Raw genomic sequence first — 12373 nt, forward strand, 5'->3', positions numbered from 1 at the left:
AGACAGCATTTATACGTTCAAATACACTTCAAATGCAGAAGCTTGTATTATTTATAAAATCCCTTAAATGCAACAACTCAAAAGAAGTTTAAAAAGGTAATCTGAAATCTTTCCTGGGCAATCTATGGTATATCATTACTGCAGAGCCCCCAAAAAATTTTCTCTTCCAACAGCCTATTTCATTCTTTTGGAAAAAGAAAACAAAATGAAACAATATAACCATAAGTAAATAATGTTCGGAGAGTCAGTTCTATGTTGCCTGAAGCTTTCAGGCTATTTGTCTTTGGAACACATGATATGCTACCAAATTCATATCCTGAGAAGTAAGAATCTTTTTCCTGTCATTCACATTTTCATAACATGGCTCTCTATAAACTACCTTCTAGGAAGAGTGTCTACATTTGCAACATAATTTGGTAGAAACTTAAATTAAGTCACTAATTCCTTCAATTTTTTCCACTACTAAATTAATTTAAAATAACAGAATGTAATAAAAGGAAAACTTACATTTAAAAATCATGCCTATAAATATTTCTGTAGTTTGTTGGGAGTATCTGTCAGAAGGAAATAATATCATGAATATTTGCCTAACTTTGATGTAGCACATAATGCTTTTACCTAACAATCATTCCTTTCTTCACTAATACTTCATAACACTTATCAGTCTGAAAAAGGTTGCACTGCTTATGGTTTGAATATAACTGCAAAATTTCAGGCATGGTAAAACTCTGTATTCTATCTTTTATCCTGACAGCGTCCTTTTGGCATCCCTATGGTAATTTCTGCCTCTGCAACTTGCTGTACAATTTAATTTAAAAAGGCATAAGCTCTTTCTTCTTCCTGCCCTTCCTCCCAAACCTTTGCACTAAATCCCCAAACTTCTGAAAGATGCTCACATTTTAAAATTATTTTATTGTGAGTTTTAAATTAACCTTTTTATTCTCCCCTTCTGCCCCCCCCTAGATTTACTTGCTCATCCTTAGATCACATCTAATCTACATGCAGACAATGAAAAAACAAAGATGCCCTAAAACAATACTTGGTGTTGAAACAGAGACACTAGTCATCCTTGGAATAATCACCAACAGAGCTATGACCAAAGCCCAAACTCTTCTGCAGAGCTTGCGCCAAGTCACGTGAGAAAGAACCTCAGTGAGAAATTTATAACAGTGAAACTTCTTCAGGCAACAGCATCTCTCAAATTTGCCATATTAACATGGAAATCACAGATCCTTTTGCAAGTCATATTTCCACACATTTTCTCTTTTGCTACCAAACAACAATTTATGTGCTAATTAGGCATTTTGTGAAATGCCAGTCTGTCCCATCCCATCTTCCCACCCCTCAAATACTCAGGTTTCAAAGAATGGTCATAATCCAAACAGCACTATATGATGAACTTTGTGTAATACATACACCACGTGAAATACAGATGAGGATTTTTTTCATGTATTGTGCTACAAATCAAAAATTCTAACACTGCCTAACAAAACTCCTAGCTGCATAAAAAGATGCAATAAACCTCTCTAACAGTAGCTGATTTGTATGCAACATTGACCATAAGGGTAACTCTTCAGTAAACCTGAATCTCATATATAATGCATAGCAGTTAATAAATCATAGTAAAATCAGGTGGCTTAAAGCCAACAATACCCAACTAGTAATGGAAAGGAGGGAAAGATTTATAGAGAAACAGTCTCTGTCTGGATTTTGCTTTAAAGAGGCTCACACAGTGCAGTGAGAAGATCTTGCTGTGGTTTTCAAGTGGACACAACTGTGTCATGCTGACTCACTTCGTCCTTCCCCCAACATTGCTTCTCACTTACCGCAGGTGATGCCTCTTCTCCAGAATCATCATCTTTGACCTTCCACTGGATTTTTTTGCCTATCAGCTCCGCAGCGTCTCAGCTGAAAAGGAGAACAAAAACATCCCACACTAGATTGCAAACTTAAGAAGCCAGTTTTGGGAGGTTCTTTTCAAGTATTCTTCTTTAAGCCTGAAAAAGCCGTACTATGAATTACTAAAAGTGTCAGACATTTCCCAGATCCAAAACCCAGCTGCATAGAAGGGAGAAAACATACTTCAGTGTTTAGGATGGGAAGAATGTTTTTTTGCATTAAATATCAAGTGTAAAACTGTTCGCTCTCTTCTCATTGGAGATCCAGGGGAGCAGGATATTAGAGACTATTGCTGCTGCAGAGATCTGAGAAAGTTCTTGTTTTTTTAGAGCTTGCCCATGGTGACCAGAGGCACTTAGCCAGGCAAAAGCATTAGTGCACAGTTAAGATGCAGCACCTTCACATTAAGCATGCTTGCAGCTTCATCAGAAGATAGTGTGATATCAACTACAAACATGTAAAAATTGGCACGATACACTTATTTCTTAGGAGCCACATTCTGAAGGCACAGATAACTAATGCTGAAGTTCTTCAGTCCTCAGTTACCTTAATTTATGTCATACGTTCTAAGGGGAAAACATTTCTCTTTTTTTGTTTGGTTATTCTAAGTTTATGGTTGTCATTTTTGGGACCATCCTAGTTGGAAAACTGCAGCAAAATTTCCAAATCAAATTAAAACCAAACCCCTGCTTCTTCGCACTTGAAAGCAAATTACAAAACATCTACTTATGCCAAGTTTTTAAAGCCGATTTTGTATTAAAAATACCCGAGTGTCAGACTGGTACCACATCACCAAAAGCTTTCTAAAATTAAAAACCCCTCACAGCGCGTCAATCCAACGCACAAATAAGGCACGGCCGCGCTGCCAAGACCAAACCAGATTAGCAGAACCTCGGAGAGCCTTTCGCTTTCCCCTTGCCGGGTGCGCTCCCGGAGCCCAGCGAGGGGGGAGCGAGCGCTGCCCGTGAGGGACCCGGGGCGCGGCGCCGCTTTCCCGGCCGGGAGTCCCTCGGGGAGGCGGCGCCGCTGTCCCGGCCGGGAGTGCCTCGGGGAGGCGGCCCCGCTGTCCCGGCCGGGAGTGCCTCGGGGAGGCGGCCCCGCTGTCCCGGCCGGGAGTGCCTCGGGGAGGCGGCCCCGCTGTCGGAGGGGCCCGGGCGGCCGCAGGATGAATCGGGAGAAGGAGCCCGGGAGCATCGGCCGCTACCCGGGCACCGCGCTCGGCCGCGATCGCGGCCGCCGGCCCGGCGCATTCCCGGCTCGGCTCATAGCGGGCCCGGCGCATTCCCGGCCCGGGCACGAGATGGCAGCAGCCGCTTGCGGAATGGCGGCAGCGGGCACCGGGAGCGGGCACGGCCCCGGACTCAGCTCCCGCCCGGGCATCTCAGCGCACCGCCCTGCTGAGCCGGGGTACGCGGGGCAATCACAGGATTAATGTAAAAAATTACAGCCCCCACCCCCAGCCACAGACTGGAGACAAAATCACCACAGCGAAACTGACAGAAATGACGTGAAAGCTACCATTTCAGACGGAGATAAATATTTAAGTGTCACCTACTGCCAGGGAAGAAAATGGGATTTTCTCCACTGACCGCAGTAGGATTGAATGCAAAGAAATGGGGCCATATGTTTTTCATAGATATCTTGTTTTTGACCAAAAAAACCTATTCTTTTCTTTACATGACAAATGTTTTCTTGCAACTTATTTTCAGTATCAAACAGCAGCAATGAAGACCTTCAAAATGATGGCTAAAAGCCAGTCTCAACAATATTTATTTAGTGATGATAATGATGATAGTAATAAACAAATCAGAGTTCTTACCAAGTAATTCAAGTTTGTTCTCTGTTTGTGTGCAGTTTGGTCTAGTTCATTTTGCAGATTTTTTGTGACATAAAGCAAGATGACTAGCACAAGCAGTTACCAGCCCAGAGTTTTCCATCTCTGTTGTGCTTTAAAAAGGTAGGAAGATAATTCATGTGAAATAGCCTTTACATAAAACTTTCTTGCAACCAAACATTTGTTGCAAGCTGTATAATTGGTGAGCTATCATGCAAGCAAGGGGCTCTCAGCTGCTGCCACCCTGTCCTTCCAGAGGCATGACAGGGTCCTGGCCTGAGCAGTAATCGAGCCCATGACCCCAACTGCAGCTCTCCCAGCACCTTCCACTGCAAAAACAGCTGCAGGCAGAACCCAGTAATTTTTATGCCATTGCTTCAAAGTATTGCACATCCAGGGGACAATCACTGGAATCCCACCTTGCGCAGGTACAACTCATGCAGATGCTGTTGGAAGGCAGCACAAGCAAGAAGGAATCCACCTAGAAAGCTGCACCCACTCACTGCCACAGTGAGGAATGCACACTGCTGGAAGGTGCAGTGACTTCCCTGCTTCATCAAACTGGGAATAACAAGGCCCAGAGGATGTAGAGGTGCAGAGTATGCTGATGAATGAAAGCACACTGTTCTTATAGGCACAACAACTGACGACAAATAATATTGCAAAGCTTTTTCACGTATCAGTGCAAGCACTGGATTATGCTTTTCGGGCAAGAAATGTAAACTTACTGACTTTACTCCACATTGTCTTTACAAGTAGCCAAGAAAGTGTTATTCCAGAATTCATAGTTAGACTTGGTAATATTTTGCAAGGAATGGTCTGCTGGCAGACTCCGAGGATGTACAGTCTGTACAGTGTCTCGGTCTGTGGTTTGACTGTAGCTCTTAGCCAGAATATTCCACTGTCAATCAATGCTAAACAGAAAAAGGCACTGCTCTGGCTATTAAATAAAAACAAGAACTTGTACAAATTAAGAAATTCAGAAAAAAAAAATGAAAGCAAAAATGCATAAAATCCTCAAGTTAATCAAGAAATAAATCATTGGAGAAAAAGTGTAAATAATAAAAATCTCTTTTCCCAACAGGATCCCTAAAACTAGAACAGAAAACAGCAAAAATTCTTAATATCTTTTGACCAACTAAGTAATATCTTTTGATCAACTTACACCCTCCTTTTTCCCTGATCCCTCGGCTTGTTTTGCAAAAGATTTCATGCAAGTATTCTATGTTCAGGAAGAGTCCTAATGAGACTACATGAGTTCAGCCTGTCTGCAGTGCATTTAATTGCTGTTTAATTCCCATTTATCACTAATAGATGAGACTCTGAGCAGGTGGGGGCCCCCAAAATCTGTATTTGCTTCTAACTTCTTTTTTTAATAAATCCTTAATAGACCATGCATAGAGTGTCAAGCAGATCCAAAAAGTGCAACTAGAAAATAGGACATTAAGCTTTCATATCAACTGCCATTTGGTAATGCTTTGTAATATGTGCTGTTTGAAATACTGGTACAAACTCAGCAAAAGATGATGTAAGATTAAATAAAGAGGGTCAGAAGTTTGGGGAGAAGCACTGAACAGTAGCAGAGGAGCACAGCAGCTGTTACACAGCACACAGCAACACCACAGAATAGTTTATGACAGGAAGTGAAGGAAATTCCACAATCCACCTGAAGCTACAGTGGGAATTATATAGGCAAAATATAGTTATTAAAATTGGAATGCAACAAAGACTTCAGGGGCTAATAATGCTTTTCTTGCAGGAGATAGCAAAAAAATCCCCAAGCATCTTCATTGACCACAAACTGCAAGACCACAGCTTTACATCTCTATTGAAAGACACGACTTTTTCCATGATAAATGGCTACAAGAACGTGATCTTTCTGGGATGTGATTTCCTGGCTAGCAGGCTCCATTTCCTTCCAAAAACTGCAAAAAGAGTTACTGATTTTGGGATTAAAAAAAAAAGTAATCTCTCTAATATATGCTTCTCTATAAATATACATTTCTTTATATATGTATATACACACCAACATATATATATGTAGACAATGTATATTTTTAAAAATCCTCTTTAAAGCTACTGGCAGTGTTTAAAAAATAATTGACCAGTCTCAATGGTCTCAATAGAATGCTGCTTGGCAGTCACAATATGAATATATTTACTGTATATTGCGTCTGCTAAATTTATGTTAAAATTTTATTATTTCTTGCCTAGAAATTGAATTAGTTTTACAGCCCAAATAATCACTTCAATGAGGACTTAAAATACCTCACAGAAAAATTAAAGTACACAGAGCGTGTAGTGTATTTTATGTCTGCATCTATAAAACACATACATGCCATGCACAAATATTTAAGTATATAAATGTGCAGATTCTGAAAGTACATATGCATTAGGACCATAAATACTCCCAGAAGTGGAACACACACGTTTATGCAGTGTGTATTTGTTTATACAAGTATGACTAGAGTACATAAATGTAGATAAGCCTCATGTGTATTATACATCGAAGGTGCTTTACTGTGATATAAAAGATTCTTTTATGATTAAATTTGAGATGCATGTGTTTCAAGGAAAACTACATGGAAAATAGCTGTCTAGCTCATCTCAGGACTGAACAGATAATGGGTGCTATTCCAGTTTGTCAAATCCCTTTTACAGCCACTGTATCTACTAGAGAAAAATAATTTTTTTGCAGATGTTTATTTAAAACCAAACTTGTTCTTGTATTTTGCTGCACTGAAAGATACCAATCTCTTGCAGAGATATAAATCAGCTGTAAAGCAGCATTGATTGCCATAACACCTTACCACATTAAGAAGAAACATGCAATGGTAGGCACACAGTCATCTCTAAAAATGGCAATTCTTCTGAATGCATTCTGGTATCAATAACATTGGGCGGCTTAGAAACTTCAATAAAATTTTACCCATGGTAAGACCTGCTAAAGCAGCAGAAATATTTTTTTCTTAAATGTAGCATAGTAAATACTGAATATTTTAGAAAATAATTATACATATATATATATAAACCCCCAACCACTATATAGTCCTTCATTACTTGAAAATATTAATTTCCCTTGCTTTATTCAGTGCTTTGAGTAAGATCCACTCCTAATGCAATTAAGACTTTGACTTTGGAACCTTAGTGACTTTCTTTTATTGTCAAGGGGAATTTTTGAGATACACATTGAGTAAATATGTAAATATTGGGACGTCCTCATCGTATTCTTCCTCCTCATAAGCTTCTTGCCTTAAATTTTTTTTTTACTATTGCACTAAGTCTGGAGCATAATTTGGAAGCACACACAAATGGAGTGACGAGAGTCTATCAGATTCCAATATCCCCAGTTGTTGGCTATGCCAGACCAGCCAGGAGCACACACAGCCCAGGGAACACAGGCTCTGTCCTCCCTCTGCAGGCTGGCCAGGCCAGAGCCCAGTTCTGCCTGGGACTTGTAACCACAGTAGCTTATTGCAGCTCAGGCTGTTGGAGCTCACGCTCACACCATCCATACCGCTCATCTCATCAGGAGAGCTGCTACCAGAAGGTGCAATTACAGGCTTGTCTACAGACAGGAGAGTTTTAGCCACAGGGAGTCTCTGTGGGACTCTACCCTCTAGGTACAATTACTGAATTTGCCTCACCAATGCACAATTAGGTGCACACTAGAAATCTGGACGTTATGAGTGTGGATACGTGCTCAGAGTCTTGGAAGTGTGCCCATTATACTGACTTCCCAGGGTAGCATCACACACTGCTCTTGTGCCCAAACTGTGGCAATGCTTTTTGTTGTCATTTTAAGATAATAATTCTTTTGATGCCTGCAGAAAGAGGCATAAATAACTAGGGTTCAGTTTCATTCCCCAAATTATATGTTCTTACAGCCTGTTGGAAATTTAGCAAGCATTATTTGCAACTATGAACCAGGAATATAAAGATTTACATGACCTTGGCATTCACACCACAATTACCTATAAATTCTGACTTGAGTCATGATTATTTATCATCTTTTTGAAGTGCAAGCATAGAGAGACTTTCATAAGGCTAAGCAGAAAACCATCCACAACTTAAAATTGCCTTAAGCAATATTTGGAGTACAGAAGATCCGATCCTCTGATCCTAGGAACGGCTATTCCCAAAATAATCTTATGGAAACACATAGGAGAGTAGACTCAAATGAATATTATTCACACAAGGATAGAATTTGAGATTGGGTCCTAGTTTGTAATTTATTATTTTAGACTGCAAATCACAAAATACTTGATTGCTTTGTTATTATTGAGCTTTATAGCCTTTTAAGTCCTCAGGTGTCCTGTTTTATATTTCATTTCTAATTCTTTGCTTCTGCTGTTTTGCCCTTCCCATACCAGTCATTCCTGTTTTCCTTACCTACACATTTTTGCATAGCTCAAGCGGAGTTGGGATGTTTACAGATGGCAGGTATAAGCGTGGGGGGATGAGCCCACACAAGAAGCAACTTGTTGATTCAAACAGCGAGTGAGCAAACAGCTAGCAGATTTGCACTGCTCATCACAGAGCGAGGGCCTGGACAAGATGACAGCAGCAGTCTGCTTGAAAGCAGGTTGGGACCATTACTGGTAATTACAGTTAATCAGCAACAATTGTCTTGAACAAGATACAGATCAACACTGAGCACTAACCTAACAGGACCTAATGAGTGTAATGGAGGATGAAGACATCCTGATTAAACTTGCAAGGCGCTGAATGACCTGAGCAGATGAGGCATTATAATTCCCAGACACACACTCTCTCTATCCCCTTCTCCTTCCAGTCCCAGTGCAGATGAAAACGAGTCCTACAGCTATGTGGTGATACAGACTCTGTCACAATATGCTCACAGTGGTGGTTAATGGAATTAAACCTTGCACTCTGGTATGACTGGATATATTTATATGCTTTTTTCTTTTTAAGTAACTGATATTATGCTATATAGTGATTTCTAAAAACTCATCAATAATGTTGTTCAGCAGCCAATGGCTATTGCAATACCCAGAAAATTTTTAAAGCATTTTGGAGAGGTAAGGACAATCTAAGCATTTAAACATAATTGAAAAAGTTCATGCTTTTCTATATCCTTGTTGGTAGTACTCTTTCCACTAGAGCCTAAACTGATCAGGCTCTAGAAGGAAGAAGAGCCTTCTTCCTCATGAAACTTGTGTGGAAACAAACAATTTTAATCCTTAAGATCCTTGTTAAGTATATCATATTATCATAACATATAATATTTGTGTCATTTTTGCAGGTATGTAGTTCTATGTAAATTTTGATCTGAAAAGTTTCTGATTAAAAAAAATTGAGAAAAAAACTTTAAGAAACTTATTTTGGCATTTATATTAAAAAAAATCTGCAATAACTGTACATTTTACAAATTTTACATTTAAAAATGTATTGCTTCTCACATTATATGCTTCAAAACAAGTAATAGCCTTTCAGGAAAAACAAGCCATAAAAATTTTTTTCTATTGATTCTTCAGGGTTAAGAAAGTGAATGTGCAAAAGAATTAATTACAGTTCTCTAGACTTTTTCAAAATGTAAGCACAGATGTATAGACTATTTACTGAAACACAGCCCTATCAATACCCCTTCTACTTCAAAGGAAGAATTATTTGGCCAAAACTATAAGAAAAGCTGGACTTCTGGTGTGACACAAGCCATCAAAACATCTAAAAGCCAGTCAGCATTTGGTACACCTGTGTTTTGTCAGGCCATAATTACATGTTTCTCAGCCTAGTCCTATTATCACATATGCTTCACACTGCACCTATAGATGCTTTACAAGAATTGCGTAGCCAGTTTTAGCAGGAATGAATAACTACAAGCAAATTCTTGTTTAGCAGAACATCTCTGCTGAGTGTCACTTTGTTTTACGTTTTGGGAATTTTTTTGGGTCTGATCCTGATATAATTTTTTTGAGCTGAAATGACATAATTCTAAGTGAAAATAAATACTATTACCTGCTCTGCACTAAATGCATAGCCTGATGCAGCCCAGTCTTTCCCTGCTCTGCCTCTTTCTCAGTCATTAACCTCCCATTTTCCTATTTAAATCCTGCCCAGATTCCTAGCCTGCTGTCAAGCTTTGCTTGGCTATTTGCTCTAGCAAGACATTCAAGAAAGTTACAGAATCAGGACGTGCTACAACTTCCCTATCCCACAGCAAAAATCCCAAATAAGGTAAAAGAAAGGGGAATTCTCACACTGGCCATTTTGTTCAGAGTGGGGACTGTACTGGGGTAGTACATCTCAAGGTTCTAGGGTAGAAGGAGGACTTAAAAAAGAAAAAGACTGAGAACTCCATTAGACCCCAAAGCCCATCCTGCAGCTCCTATTTAATTGTGTTAATCCTACTGAATGACCTACACTCCCCTACAAATCCCTCAAGACCAGGAAATCATGCTATGTCTTATTTTCTGAATAAAATAAGCCAGGTTCATTCTCACAAAAATTGCATTGTGCTGAAGCTTCAGCTACAAATGAGTCTGCCAGAGAAATTCTTCTCATCAAAAGGGACGAACTGACTTAGGAGAATCTCACACACAAGCCTACAACCACTCTCCTCTGCATGATACAGTCAAGACCAACTCTCCTGTTATCCAGAGTTCAGCAGCATCAGGGTCATAATGGAATTCTGGTACCATTACTGGCTTGTGTCCCTGTGTGTGAGGATTGGGCTTATCACAAGTATTGTTAGGAGCCACTCTGCTCCTTTGGACACTCTCTCTAGAAAAGATGCTGCGAAGAACCACAGATACACTCAGATTTCTCTGTTGATATGTCATACTGAATGAGTGAAAGGTAAGAAAAAGCAGCACCAGGGAGAAATGGAGTTTTCCCTGAGCAGCCAAAAATCTCATTTTGAGCACCAGTTCAGGCCAACTGTGCACCTCATCTACATTTACCTTTTGGGCAGCCTGGGCAGAGTTAGAGATTGGGTAATCTTTAAGCAAATTTCAGAACAACAAAAAAAAAATCTACTGAGGTTTTGGGTAAAAGATCAACATCAATCTGAGGTTTAGTTTTTTTTCACCTTAACATCTCTGCAAGAAATATGGGACAGAAAAGGGTAATGCCTACTATATGTTAACTCTAAAAAATAGGACCTGTAACCAGTGTAGAGAGACAAAACATTATTTAAGCAGTTTGGAAAACATCTACAGTTATTTAAGATTGTTGTTAAGTAGTACAAGATATTAATGAAGTCTGCTAGAGGTACCAAAAATCCAGCATGCATATAAGGCATCCCATCCTTTCAGCTTTATTTTATGAATACAAACAAAATCAAAGCAAAATGAAAACAACAAAAACCCCTAACCAACAAAAATGGCCACAAACCCCAAACATTTAAATGATCTAGAATATATCAGTCTTTTACACTTTCCTAGAAAGGCAATAAAAGCAAATGAAGTGTGCCTACATTAAATCCAGAAGTCACTTTTTAAGTACAGGATTTGTTCTGGAAATGTATTTCTTTTTAAATATAATGTAAAAGATGGAAAGGTGACTGCTTTGTTGCTGCCAAGATTTCCCCTCCTACTTGGTCATTGTTTCTCAAACCTTTTTAGTTCATTTTTAACTAGGACATAATTTCACACTTCTCTACTAGATTGAAAAACCCTTTTATTTTCCAGGCCTCTTCTTCACATGAAGACATTTAACACTGTAATTCAATGATATCTGTGTCTCTTTCTATAAATTAGAGTTCCTTAATTGCCTCACCACAGCACATTCTCTCCCTTTGTCCCTAATTCATTTTTATGTCCTTTTTGTCCTCTCCAATTTCCAGCACCACTTTAAATGCACTGACACCAAAACAGACTAAACAGCATCAGTATCACTTAATGTTTAGAGACTGCTAAATTCTTAACCAGAGATGACCTAACCTTGCCTCATTTTACATACAAAATTTAAATATTGTAAGATTACGATCCAGAGGAAAGAAGATTTTGCACTAGAAATTATAATGAAGAGAGGATACACTGCCAATAATTCTCTCTCTGTCTGTGAATTGAGCTAATTTGATACCAGTCATGTTCAGTACAAAAAACATAGGGTTAAGAAACAAGAAAATTTACTTAAGATGTATCTCATAAGTCAAACATTTTTGAGGATTTAAAGAAGCCCATTTACTATTGCCAAGTTTTTATTGCAAAATGCTGCACACAACTGAGATTCCTATCCCTGTGCAGAACATGAAGGAGAGTAGGTTTAGATTTGATATAAGGAAAAATTTCTCAATTGTGCAGATAGTGAGGCACTGAACAGGTTGCCAGAGATGTTATGGATGCCTCGTGCCCTGCAAGTGTTTAAGGCCAGTTTGGATGGAGCTCTAACCAGCCTGGAATAGTGTCCCTGTCCAATGCCAGGGGCTTGGAGCTAGATCTTTAAGGTCCTTTCTAAACCCAGCCATTCTATGGTAATATACCCCCTGACATCCACAGGAGTGAAGAGCTCTCCCTAACCTTGTGGATTCTGTACATCTCACTGGTTTGGGCAGCATCCTTTCCTGTGCTTAAATCAGTGGTCATTCTGAAGCAACTACAAAAGTTTTGGATAACCTGTAAACCAGTCTAAAGAAAACCTTTAGCCCTTACAAAGACCTTATAAAGCCTTATACCT

At 39.3% G+C, this 12373-nt stretch overlaps 1 long non-coding RNA gene across 1 annotated transcript in view; it reads right to left on the reverse strand.

Annotated features, from left to right (window-relative positions):
- Positions 1–506: 506 nt before the first annotated feature.
- The window catches only part of LOC140683974 (uncharacterized), a 93612-nt gene continuing 81745 nt past the window's right edge, over positions 507–12373 (reverse strand). Inside the window, exons 6-7 of the long non-coding RNA XR_012055698.1 lie at positions 1827–1908; positions 507–554 (exon numbers count right to left, since the gene is read on the reverse strand). This is a non-coding gene — a long non-coding RNA (uncharacterized lncRNA). The remainder of the gene's footprint in view (positions 555–1826; positions 1909–12373) is intronic.

Source organism: Taeniopygia guttata, chromosome 4 (genome assembly GCF_048771995.1).
Source record: "Taeniopygia guttata chromosome 4, bTaeGut7.mat, whole genome shotgun sequence".
Classification (NCBI taxonomy): domain Eukaryota; kingdom Metazoa; phylum Chordata; class Aves; order Passeriformes; family Estrildidae; genus Taeniopygia; species Taeniopygia guttata.